Here is a 14,065-nt window from a genome sequence, read left to right on the forward strand (position 1 = left end):
TTTATACAAAGTAGTTTGTATCTCTTAATCCCATACCCCTATCTTGTCCTTCCTCACTTCTATATATGTAAGTCTGTTTTATTATATACATTCACTTGTTTTACTTTTTAGATTGCACATATAGTGATAACATACAGTATTTGTCTTTCTCTGTTTGACTTATTTCATGAAGCTTATTATTATTATGTCCATCCCTGTTGTTGCAAAGTGAAGATTTCATTATTATTATAGCTAGGTAATATTCCATTGTGTGTGTGTCTGTATGTATGTATATATATATATGACATATATATATGACATGTCTCTGTATATATATATATACCTGTGTGCATATATATACTACTCATATATATATATATATATAATATATATATATATATATACTACTCATAAAAGAATGAAATTTTGCCATTTGCAACAACATGGATGGACCTAGAGATTATCATACTAAATAAGTTAGAGGAAGACAAATAGCATATGAAAACACATATGTGGAATCTAAAAAAAACAAATGAACAAACAAAAATGATACAAATGAACTTATTTACAAAACAGAAAGAGACTCACAGGCATAGAAAACAAATTTATGGTTACCAAAGTGGAAAGGTGGGGGAGGAATAAATTAGGAGCTTGGGGATTAATAGAAACACACTACTATATATAAAATAAACAACAAAGATCTATTGTATAGCACAGGGAACTATATTCAATATTTTGTAATAAGTGGTAATGGAAAAGAATCTGAAAAATAATATATATATATTTATAAAAGAATATATAGGGCTTCCCTGGTGGCGCAGTGGTTGAGAGTTCGCTTGCCGATGCAGGGGACACGGGTTTGTGCCCCGGTCCAGGGGATCCCACATGCCGTGGGGCGGCTGTGCCCGTGAGCCATGGCCACTGAGCCTGCGCGTCCGGGGCCTGTTGCTCCGCAGCGGGAGAGGCCACAACAGTGAGAGGCCCGCGTACCGCAAAAAAAACAAACAAAACAAAACAAAACAAAAAAAACAGTAAAGAATATATATAAGAAGACATATATATATACATATATGTACATAAGTACATATATATATATGTACTTTGCTGTGCACCTGAAACTAACAGAACATTGTAAATCAACTACACTTCAATAAAAGAGAACCATAAATTCAGAAAACTGCACTTGCATAGAATGTCTCAAAAGACCAGTGCAAAATTAAGTAGTAAATGCAGCAAATTCCCAATAAGATACATTTGAAAGTTTATTCAAATTTATTTTAAAGTTTCAGCTTTGAGAATTTTCCACAATTAACTTCTAATTTTACTTTTCTTTCAATTAGAAGCACAAAGTAAACTTTTAATTTTATAATTGTTTCAATAAGAATAATGTTGCTAGATAAAATACAGAACTCTTGTGTAAATTTGAATTTCAGATAAAAAGTGAATTTTTTTAGTATAAGTATATACCATGCAATGTTTGAGGCATGCTCAGCGTGGAAAAGTATTCATTGTTTATCTGAATTTCAAATTTATCTGAACCTCTCATATTTCTATTTGCTAAATTTAGCAACTGTAAATCAGAGGGGCTGAAACAAAGAAACAATTTAATACCTATTCAAAATTTTTAAATAATTGGAAAATACATGCAAATGAACTTTCATTTTTTTTCTAAGTCTTTAGTATCTATACTACCGACGTCTATACGCTACATAAAACTGTTCAAAAACCTTTGGGGTGCTGTATAGACTACTTGGTAAATGGTGCCAAGGCAAATTTTTATATCTATTTTTATATCTAAAAATACATCTACTACTCTTCATCATATGAAAAAAATTAATGTTTTAAAGGCTAAACTGTGGAAAGTCACATTTTACTTATTAGAATAACTTAGAGAAAGCTCTATTCATCTTAGGGTTGGAAAATATTTTTAACCAATTCATAACAAAAGGAAATAAAGAGTTGGTGATTTTGAGAGCATTAATATTAAAAGTATCATATTACTTTTACAACACCATAATAAGAACAATTGGGCAAGCCGTGAGTGGATATTTGCAAGAAAAATAAATTATTATATTTATATGCAAAATATATAAGCATCTCCGCCATTTCAACTGGTAAAAGGACAAACAAGGCAAGCAAATAATTGCCAAATGTCATGAAGAAGAATTTCACAGGAAAGGAATCACATGTGGCTCGTAAACCCATGAAAAAGATGCTCAATCTTGTAAATAATCTAAAAAACTCATTAAATTTCAACATTTTATACCCAATAGCCTGATAAAAAGTAAAAAGTTTGGCAATGCCAAATCTTGGCAAAAATAATGCAGACTCTTCTCATAAGAGCATAAATTGGTACCACCATTTGTAAATCATTTTAATAGTAGCTTTTAAATAAATGATACATTTTACTTGATTCAGCGATTTTATTTCTCCCTATGCATCCTGAAATAATTATTTACATATGTGTAAAAGAGATGTAGAAGAATGTTTACTGCAGCATTGTCTTACGATAACAATAAAAACTATTGACACAACTTTTTAAATTAAGCAGTATAATGGAAAAATGAATTATGGTACTACAGAAACAATATAGCCATGAAAATGAATATATTAGACAAGTCAATGTATAAATCATGAAAACATATTGATAAAAAGAAATTGTAAAATATATCATAGTATTTATATAAGGTATATTTTACAGATACTTACATGATTGGTAATAATATAAAACCATGTAAGGAATGACGGATACCATATTCAAGAGCGTGTTTACTTATCTCTGGGAGATGAGGGAGGAGTAAGGAGGTTATTTAAACTTATCTGTATTTTTTATTGATTGTATTCAAATGCTAAGTTTTAAGAAGCAACTGAAAGTAGCTGTTAATGCTCTGGAATTAGATGATTGCATTCAAATTCTAGCTTGCCATTTGCTAGCTGTATGACCTTAGATGTTATTTAATTTCCCTGTGATATTTCCTCATTTATAAAGGGGGTTGGTAATAGTGTATTCCTTATAAGGTTGTTATGAATACTACACAAGTTAATATTTAAAAATTGCATAACAACCATATGTTGGTGTTTGAGAAGGTAAAATTAATGAGATGGGTGTTGTGTATTTGGTTGTTAACTAAATAGTTCTTATAAAAATAATTTAGGTGATTATTATAATGGCAGTTTTAAAGCAGTTATGTGGCCAAGAACAATTTAACGAACAAAAGAAAAAAACAAGTGTCCATTTCTTAAAAGAATCTTGGCTATAAAAAAGAAGAGTGGTAACTCTACGGCCGTGTGGCCATGAGAGGAGTTCTGCTTCTATACAAAACCAGACCAAGGTGAAAGGTTGAGTGGACAATTCTGGAGAGAAGGAGTGAGACTAAGGCCAGCTACTAAAATTTGGGAGCTGGTTTAATCTTGAGCCTAATTAAAATCTTATTTTTGGTGAGGCCTAGGGGTACTTCTTAGGAAAGAGCCAAGGGAAAAAATAAACAGAAAATTTTAAATTTTATTAATTCAGGAAAAGAAAGTGACAGAGTTCCTAACCACACGCCTCTGTTTCTTGGGCAATAGGATGTGTGATTGATTTCTGACAACCGCAAAGGAGATGCTTGAGGACAGTCGTTAAAATCTAAAGGGAGAAGTAATAGTGATGAATTAGGGTCAATAGATAGTGGCATCTCAAAATCACTGTTTTATATTTTCCATCAGAATTATAGAACATAGCATTGAGCAGTAAATAGTAAAGACCAACTGATGAAACTATGTATTTGCTTTATTGAGAAGCATATAGAGTGAAGATTGGAGTGGGGGCTCTGGTATTGAAACTCCAGAGTTCCCATTAAGACTCTATTCTTTGCCAAGGCATTTAAAGTGTCTGGATTTCTGTTACAACATCAGTAGAATGGGCACAATAATAAAGCTTACATCACAGAGTTGTGCTAAAGTACCTAGAAGAAGTAACTAAAACATAGCTAACGTATGATAAATGCTATCTATCATAATTACTTCTATTATTATTACTATTGGGTACTATGATCAAATTCTGAATCTATGCCTCAGATTATTCTTTATGAACGAAGATTGTTTTAGTTTAGGTTTAATAAAGTATGCACAGATATAAAGAATAAACTACCTCAATATAGAAGTCTGTATGCATAAATCATACTGATTTCAGGATGGCAGTTTCCTTGGAGAATGGAAGAGATTAAATGGACTAGAGGAAGTTCAAATGTATCTGTATCACTTTATATTTCTAACCTTTTTTTTAAAGTCTGAAAATACATTTTTAGGTATAAAAAATTTCTAATAATAGTCACCTTTTTCAGCATTTTCCATTTGTCAGCACTGTGCTAAATTCTTTGCATTATGCATTCATTGTTCTTTATATCCTACGCCTAGTTTATATATATTGTTTCTGCTCAATACTTAACAGGAACATTTAAAAATCAAGTAATGAAAGAAAATAAGAGGAAAGTGAAAATATTCTTTTTCAGAATAGTTTTTGAGCAAAAGCTGCAAGACACTGCCCTTTGGGACACTTTGAACGAACTGCCTGGCAACATTTTTGTATAGTGAAAGCACATTGTGGCAGAATGCCGGGATGTTGCTTGATCCAGAGGTTGTAATCACAGCCAAGGAATAAATTGAGAACTGGTTAAGGCTTGATAAACCTAGAGAGTTGGAGAGTATTTGTTTTACAGTTTCACAGAGAAGATGCTGATTGATCCTTTAGAAAGTACAGTTCTCCAAATCAGACTACCTTAGGGAAATACCAACCTGACCTAGGAAGAAAAAGTAGTTGTTTTTGACAAAAATTATAATAATAAGTTCTCTTGAATGAGAACTAGTTTTATTACTATTAATTAGTACTGATGCAACATGCAATGGTTATGGCCACTAAAGTCTCTTTTGGAAATAGAGCAAAATATATGTGTAGCAAAACAGATCTTTGTTAAATGAATTTGCATTCATGTTGCACCTAATTTTAATGCTATATATCATTTTTACCGTCTCGTTTTGATTACCAATTTCCTTAGTATGACATTTACAAAATTTTATTAACTAGAAAAATAACAATAATTGAAATCTATTGAGTCCATGAAATGGACTAGAAGCTCTGCTAGTACTTTATACACTTTAACACTATTCAACACAAGTTTTCATGCCTCCCCCTCCACATTTCACAAATTAGAAAATGCAGGCTTAGCTAGCAAGTCACTGTTAAATAAAAGAAAAAGATGTCAGTTCCAGAACTGTCTATATCAAATTCAATGTTTTTTTCACTACTTTTCAGTGGCAGTCACTTTTCATTTCATAGAAAAGCACAAACTAACGGAGCTAAAATATATGACATTTGATTCTAAAGCATACTATTTGTGTACAATTTCCTGTTATTCTCACATATGCTGCACAACATCACTTTCTCTAAGAATCCCACATCAAAAAGTGTTTTGTAGTTTTGCCAAATAATTTTATGTATGATTTTATCATTTGTTTCTCAAACAACCCTGAGACATGGCTTGTACAATTATTGTAATTTTGTGAAGAAATTCAGAAGTGTACTCAGCTTGCCCAAAGTCACAGAGCTAGTATATGTTTAGAATTTGAACCCAGAACTTTTGATTTCCACAGCAAGTAAATTTACACAACTGTCAGTTGTTTTTCTAACATCAAAGAAATGTAATGTGCTTGGAATTTGACAAATACATTGATATCTTATCATTAGATTGATCATCTTATACCTGTGCTAATACTATACCTTCTCTTTCTACCTCTCAGATATCAAAAGGCTATTTTATTTATTTATTATTTTGGAAATTTTTAATTTTTAACTTTTCTAAAAAAAAGTTGTGACTCAAGATATACAGTGCACAGCCTTTGTTAAAATCTGATGAAAACTCGACAAAAGATTTAGTCTCAACACCATTTTCCCAAAGAAATACAATAAGAAGACTGTGGAGATTCATAGGAGAAGTCATATTACACGGAACATAATTTTTTAGTAGAAACTGTTAAACTACTGGGAACTACTTCTTCCTTTTTATTTCTACCTACCACCCACCATAGCCTCCTTACCCCTTCTTTAGCAAGCAGAAGAAAAAAAAAACATAAAAGAGCTTCACTAAAGGCATGCAGAACTTGGCCCTGGGTATGGATACTGACGTGGCCAATTGGCTGGCTCTATCCCTCTCAGCTGAACTCCAGGAGCCACTGGGTTTGGAAGATTTACCCACCAGATAGAATCTATACCAACCTGAGCCCTGGAAACAAGAAGACCCCACTGCAGACTCAGCGACAGCCTTTTAACTGGCTCCAACTCATCTAGACTGCAGTTCTAGAGGTAATCCCATCACCCTGGGGATCTGAGAGGAGAAGGCCTTTTACCTGCTAAAACCACTGTGTAAAGACTAGAAGAGATGTTTGCTACTTCAAATGCACAGACACCATAAGGCTACATGGATCACAAAGAATAAGGTAAATATGATACCGTGAAACTAATAAAGCTTGAGTAACCTACACTTAAAGAAATTATGATTGGCCTGGCAAAAATTCAAAATAATTATCTTAAAGAAACTGAACAAAATGCAAGAGAACACAGATAGACAACTGAACAGAATCAGGAAACAATGCATGAACAAAATGAGAAATTTAATAAAGAAATAGAAACCATAAAAGGCCAAACAAAAATCCTGGAGCTAAAGAATTAAATGGCAGAACTGAAAAATTCAATAAATTCAACAGACTTGATCATGCAAAAAATATAATCAACCAACTTGAAGACAGATCACTTGAAGTTAGCCATTTAGGGGTACTAAAATCAAAAAGAATAAAAAAGAGTGAAGAAAACCTACATGAATCATGGGACACTATCAAGAGAATGAATAATGCAGTTTGGTAGTTTTGTAACATTCTGCATTCCATCTTAAAATCCTCAAACTCCTAAATGATTTTTTTTAATTACATATTTCAGGGTTGTATCTTTGTGCTGTGAAGTTTTATGGGTTTTTTGACAATGCTTAATGCTTTGTATTTACCACTATAATGTCATACAGAACAGTTTTGCTGTTCTAAAAACCCCTTCTATTCAATTCCCTTTCAATACCACTCTCACTCAAACTCTTGGCAAATGTAAGTCTTTTTACCATTGCTATAGATTTACTTTTTATAGAATGCTGCATAATTGGAAGCATATAGTATGTAGCTTTTTAAGACTGGCTTCATTAACTTACTAATATACATTTTAAGATTCATCAATTTCTTTTGTTGCTTGCTTTTTTAAAAAAATCTTTTGCTAAATATCCCACTGAATAGATACACCACAGTTTGTGTACATATTCACCTATTGAACAGCTGATTCCAGCTTTAGTGATTATGAATAAAGTTGCTATATACCTTTTCATGCATGTTTTCCATGGCTATAAGTTTTACAATTAATTGTGTAAATATCTAGGAGTGTGATTGTAGATCATATGGTAAGATGATTATATATTCTTAGTACTGCTGTAACGATTAGCACAAACTTGGAATCTTAAAACATCAAAAACTTATTTTCTCACAATACTGGAGACCAGAAGTCTGAAGTCAATATGTCAGCAGGATAGGGTTCCTTCCGAAGTCTCTGAGAACCTGTTCAGTTCCACTCTCCTAACTTTTGGTGGCTGCTGGCACATCTTGATATGCATCGGCATGTGGATACATCACTCCAATCTCTGCCTCTGTCTTCATATAGCTTTTCCCTTTAAGTATCTCTGTGTCTTTTCCTCTTGTGTCTCCCATAAGGGCACTCACAATTGGATGTAGGGTCCATCCTAAATCCAGGATGATCTCATCTTGAGATCCTTAGTTTAATACATCTGCAAAGGACTAATTTCCAAACAAGGTATATTCTCAGGTACAAAAGGTTAGGACTTAGAGATATTTCTTTTCATATTCCTGCACCATATGTTAAAGAAGTTATTATTCTCAAATATCTTTGTGTCCATCCCATGTGCAGAATACACTCACTCCAACCAAACATCCCCCAAATTCTCAAAATATTATTACAGGGCTTCCCTGGTGGCACAGTGGTTGAGAGTCCACCTGCCAATGCAGGGGACACGGGTTCGTGCCCTGGTCCGGGAAGATCCCACATGCCGCTGAACAGCTGGGCCCGTGAGCCATGGCCGCTGAGCCTGCGCGTCCAGAGCCTGCGCTCTGCAACGGGAGAGGCCACAACAGTGAGAGGCCCGCGCACCGCAAAAAAAAAAAAAAAAAAAAAAAATTACAGCATCAACTCTAAATCTAAAATCTTATATAAATCCTAAATCTCAGCTGTTAAATTATCTTAAATCATATAAATCAGGTATGAGTGAGACTTGGAGTATGATGAATCCTGGGGCAAAAATCCTCTTTGTCTGTGGAGCTGACGAGCTAATAAAATGGTTACCTGCTTCCAGATACAATGGTGAGACAGGCATGACATGGTAATTCTTCATATTCCAAAAGGGAGAAAGTGGGCATGTTATTCCTAGTGTAGGGGGGAGACATAAAACAAAGATAAAAGCAAAATACTTGTGGGAAAGGAAAAAGGAATAAGGAGTGACTTAAGAAAGTAAAATAGTAACAACAAAAACAGAACAGTCAACCAGATGAAATTGGGACAAGATTGAGCTTATTATGGTAAATAATTGTATCATACTATTAAATAAAACATAAAATGATCTAGTCATAGGCCAGAGTCAATAAAATTAAATATACCTGACTGTATTTCTTACAGTAATAAGATATTTAGAATGATTATATAGATGAAAACCTAACTTCAATGTATATAGGAGCACAAGCGGATCTGGAGGCATGCAACTTAATTGAAGCTTGTATGTCACCTTCAATGTCTACTTACTTAAAGATGTCAGTTTTAACTAACAAATGTCATAGAATATTTTTATGCTAAATCCACCCACAAAGAAATGTTGAACAGGTGTCTGAGTGCTGCACACATTGCTATGTCTTTTTAGGTGAACATCTTTTTCTTCATGATTAGAGAATTAAACAGTCTCATTATTATGGATTAGGAGTAGGATTGACGTAGAGGCTGGCTGGTTAAAATGGAGGAAAATTTCAGAATAAATTAGGGCTGTCATTTGTTTTTTGTACATTGGAAGAGTGGGAAAAAAAGCCCAGGTGTCCATTTAATAAGAATAACATTTTACCCATCAACTAAGAATGGTTGTCTTCTGTAATTAGTAGAATACAAGCATGAACATGTGATATTCAAATTATCCTAAAACTGAGAGCTAAATTGTGTGATTATTCTTAAGAATATCATACAAAAAGAAGCACTTGTTTTCTGTATTCCTTTTTATCCTTGAATCCTTTTTGTACTTATCATTGTTTTTCCCTTTTACAAGCTGTATCAAAATCATTAGAAAACAAGCAGCCTTTTCTTTAACAAAAGATGAAGAATCACTGACAATCAATACAATTGGTCAATATTTTGTTTTTTGTATAACTTTACAAATGAAATGTACTTTAATTTTTCATAATATAACATATATATGTGATATCTTGGCATTGCTAATATGTTTTTGTACATAGGTACCTGAAAATGTACATTTTAGAATGTAAAATCAGGAACAAATACATGGAAATATGGTTTTTTTTATATGTTATGTTTAAAACTTTCTCAAAGTACATTAAATTAAAGTTTGAAGTTGATATTAACATTCCTTCCTGTAAACTTCAATAAGGGTAGAGAAACAAAATATCCTGGTTTAAAAAGTCAAAACAAATCAGTAACAAAACAAGGAAATTGCTAATAATATTTCTGCATATGAATGGTTTTTACAAAGAAAACATTGACATAGCCAGATTAAAATTTCCTTGATTTAGACTGAGTAGAAAGGAAAGCAAATTATTTTGATAGATGCTCTGATGATTTCTTCTCCTTAATAAGTTCCTTTGATTCTAATGCTTCTTGTTTGATTTTACTCCTCTCCCTGCTCCTTGTACATGGAGAAAACAGTGGCTTTCCATAACTCTATGATATCAGAGGAGAGAGGCATCCCCATATCAATGTCTGGTCCACTGGTTCCTTCTAGTATCCACTGTGGAGGGGCTGGTTTGAGTTGCTCCCTGGATAGGAAGAGCTGAGATAAGACTGCTCCTTTCCTGGATGAGATACTAATTGCTCCTGAAGCCCTTGGCTGCTTTAACTCATGATCTGGTCATTCTTTTGCCTTGCTTAAGGCCCATTAGGCCTCTATAAAAACCTCTGAGACATTTTAGGTCTCCTTCCCCCCAAGCTCGCTAAGCCTCTTTTACATTCTCTCCACAGGCTCTGGCCCAGGATTTCTATGCCACATCCTCTGCTGTGGTATCAACTCACTGACTACTAGGATTGGTGGTGGCGATTTAAGGACATTTAGATCTTACTGACAGGCTTTCAATTAGGCTGACCTCTGTTAATCATCAAGGAAATGTAACAAATCATGTGTGCTGATGTACTTCAAGCAAGGTTAGTGAAGTTTGGGACTATTAAATAATCCCTGTCTCTGCTTATTCACTCTATACTATCGTCTTTACTTGCTGAGACCACCCCCTGTCAGTGCAAGACCTCCCCAGTTGAAAGGTTTCTTCCCAGTCTCAAAAGGAAAGCAGGGCAGTAAGAGCCTTTCTTGGTATTTCTCTTCACTCATCAACATACCAAACACCTCCTCAAATTCATCAGCATAGGGAGTGTTCAATCTTAATCTTGATGCTTTCCTCTCCTACCTCAGACTCTTATTTTCTTGTTTTTCTTCCTTCCACAGGTCAGCAAAATTCTTAATATATCTTGAGTCTTTGAATTTCTTCCTACACTACGAAATAGTTTGTAATCCGGCTGGTTGTCCAGGTCTCACTCTTGGTTTGTTACTACATGTTAAAGGATAAATTTACTTTTCTCTTATAAATAATTTACCAGGCTTTCCAGACTATTATACTACTGCAAAATTAAGAATCCAAATTTTATGTCTTTCTTTATCTATTTCTGATATAAGATTTCTAATTTTTAACCATCTCTCCCCCACCCCTTGGAAGAGCACACTCCATTGCTTAGACAGAAACTCTGGCCAAATAGAATTCTATGAACAAAAAAACAGCAAAAAGACAGAAATGTATTCAGATATTTCATGTCTTATAAGAAACAAAAATGAAGTGGAAGGACAGCCCTATCACACATGCAAAGAAAATACAAAAAAAAAATTAAGGATCTAAACCCCACTCTATCACTAATATTCTTCTAAGGCTATTTATTTTTCATATGAGGAGAGTTATCATGACCTTCTTTTCTGAGCATCCTCAACCATTGTCCTTTTGATGTCTTTCCAAGTATTTATTCATCCTGTATACATTACTCTGTGTGTACTGAAATTCTCCAAACGCACTATAAAATTATTAACCACAATCATAAATAATGCAACCCAGCTTTGTATAAGTATGTGACACAAAACAATTGCATTTTTACATATTATTGCATAGTGAGTTCAAATGGCATAGATTCAATTATTTTTTCTAATACTACCTATTTGACTTTGAGGCACAAAAAGTAACCTCTTGGGTCCTCAGGTTCTTTATAATATTAAAACAATAATTATACTGTTATATTTTTTATGTAGTTAAGAATTCTATGAAGTGATGCATGCAAAGGACATTTTATTGAAACTGAAGATGCTTTAATAGCCTGTTGAATGTTACTGAATTTGATTTTCTTTTCTTTCACTGTTAGTAACTGTCACTGGGAGGGAATACTATATAGGACAGTCCAGTTAAATTTAATTTTGTTATCTTAGACTTATCATTCCTTCTTATCTATATATTTTATGATATATTGATAGATTTGACGCAGATATGCTAGAATAATCTCTCATTTACTTTCACTGGCAAATATTATCAGCACTTATACATGTAATAAATGACATGGCTGAGTATGAACTGAGGAGAGAATTCTATGTCTAGAGACCTACTTATAATTTGACAATAATACATTGTTTCTGGTGGCACTACTGATTGGTTTTCTTGACCATATTTAACTGGTATTTTTTTTTTTTTGCAGTACGCGGGCCTCTCACTGTTGTGGCCTCTCCCGTTGTGGAGCACAGGCTCCGGACGCGCAGGCTCAGTGGCCATGGCTCACGGGCCCAGCCCCTCCGCGGCATGTGGGATCTTCCCAGACCGGGGCACAAATCCGTGTCCCCTGCATCGGCAGGTGGACTCTCAACCACTGCACCACCAGGGAAGCCCCAAACTGATTTTTTTGTTTGTTTGCTTAGATATTTTCACTTAAAACAGAAGGTATAGGAAAGTGAGCAATATGGAAGAAGAAAAAGAAAGAAAAAACTTTTGTGTTTTTTTAACCCTGTGACTATGGAGAAGCTGGAAGAGGAAATATTATTAATCTGTAATAATTTCACATAAGTCATTTTAGGGGGGTGCAATTATTCAATAATTTGTGAGGATTAAGATACTAATTTCTTTTTATCTGTGGGGGGCATAAGGGGAGGTTACTGGTTTTAACTCCAACATGTAAAGACCTAGATGTCATAATTTTCATCCTAACAATGAGAAAAAGAGGGAAACACTAAAAATCAATGACTTTTCTTAGACCCATTTAAGAACTGAGATTGTAAATCACTACCCAAACTCTAGAGACACAGATGAATGCAGAGAATCAAAGCTGCAATATGTTTAGCAAAATTAATACAAAATTATACACTACAAACAAGATCTATCCCATTAATGCAATTAATTTCAATGTTTAAAGTGCAATAAATGTAACCCAGTATGTCAATAAGCTAAAGAATAAAACTCATATGAGCATATTAATTGAGGTTGAAAAAACATTTGACGAAATACAATCCTTATTCCTGTTAAACACTCTCTACAAAATAGGAATAGAAGTTAATTTCCTTAATTTGATAAAGGGCATCTACTAAAATTTTACAGCTACCATTACAGTTTGAGTTGACAGACTGGAGAAGTTTTCCTAAATTCAGAAAAAAATGCAAGGATGTTTTCTCTCATCATTACTAATCAACATCATACTGCAATTCCTTGAAACTATACGAACTGGAAAAAGAGAAATAATTGTTTCAGTTTATTTTGTTTTGCAAATGACATGAGCATCTATGTAGAAAACTCCCAAAGAATCTACCCAAAAAATACTGGAAAATAAGTCAGTATAGCAAGTCACAGCATGCAAAACCAATATACAAAAGTCATTTCCTTTCAAATATACCAGTATTAAACAACAGAATTTTTGAAAATACTATATAAAATTACCAATAAAATACTGAGATATAAATATAAAAAATAGTACATATAGGATAGATCTACAAAATGCAGATTAAAGTAATTAGGAATTCTAAACAGATTGAGAAATATCCCATGTTCATGCACTGGAGGACTCAATATTATAAGATGTCAATCTTCTAGAAATTGATTAATAGATTGAATCCTATATCAACTAAAATCCTAGTGACCTATTTTGTAGAACTCTACAAAATGTTCTAAAATGTACAAAAAAGGACAAAAGACCTAGAATAGCTTAATATTGAAAAATAACATAGTTGAAGGACTCACAATACCAGATTTCAAGATTTACTTTAAAGTTACAGTACACAGACTAAGTTGTATTAGCAAAATAACAGATACCTAGATCAATGGAACAGAATAGAAAGTCAAGAAATAAGACTAATGATAGACAAATTATATCACACATTTGTCAAAATTCATAGAACATTACAGCACCAAGAGTAAACCATAGTATATGCAAATTAAAAAAAATATTTAGGGCATTGAAGTATCACAGGACAGAATGCAGATTTAACAAATGAATTTTTTTTACAAATATATGAAATGACCTCACTGAAAGGAGAGAAAAAGATGCTAATCTAAGTAACTTTGAAAATAAATTTAGTCTGTAAAACTAAAGGAAAAATAAACTGCACATAAGCACTGTTCGGTAGTTGATAAAATTGCTTTCCATGAGGGTATGGGTTAACAATCCTGAAAACACTATTCATGTACTCTGGAATTGAAACATTAAGTAAAAGAATCAGAATTTATCACTGTT

Source organism: Pseudorca crassidens, chromosome 1 (genome assembly GCF_039906515.1).
Source record: "Pseudorca crassidens isolate mPseCra1 chromosome 1, mPseCra1.hap1, whole genome shotgun sequence".
NCBI lineage: Eukaryota > Metazoa > Chordata > Mammalia > Artiodactyla > Delphinidae > Pseudorca > Pseudorca crassidens.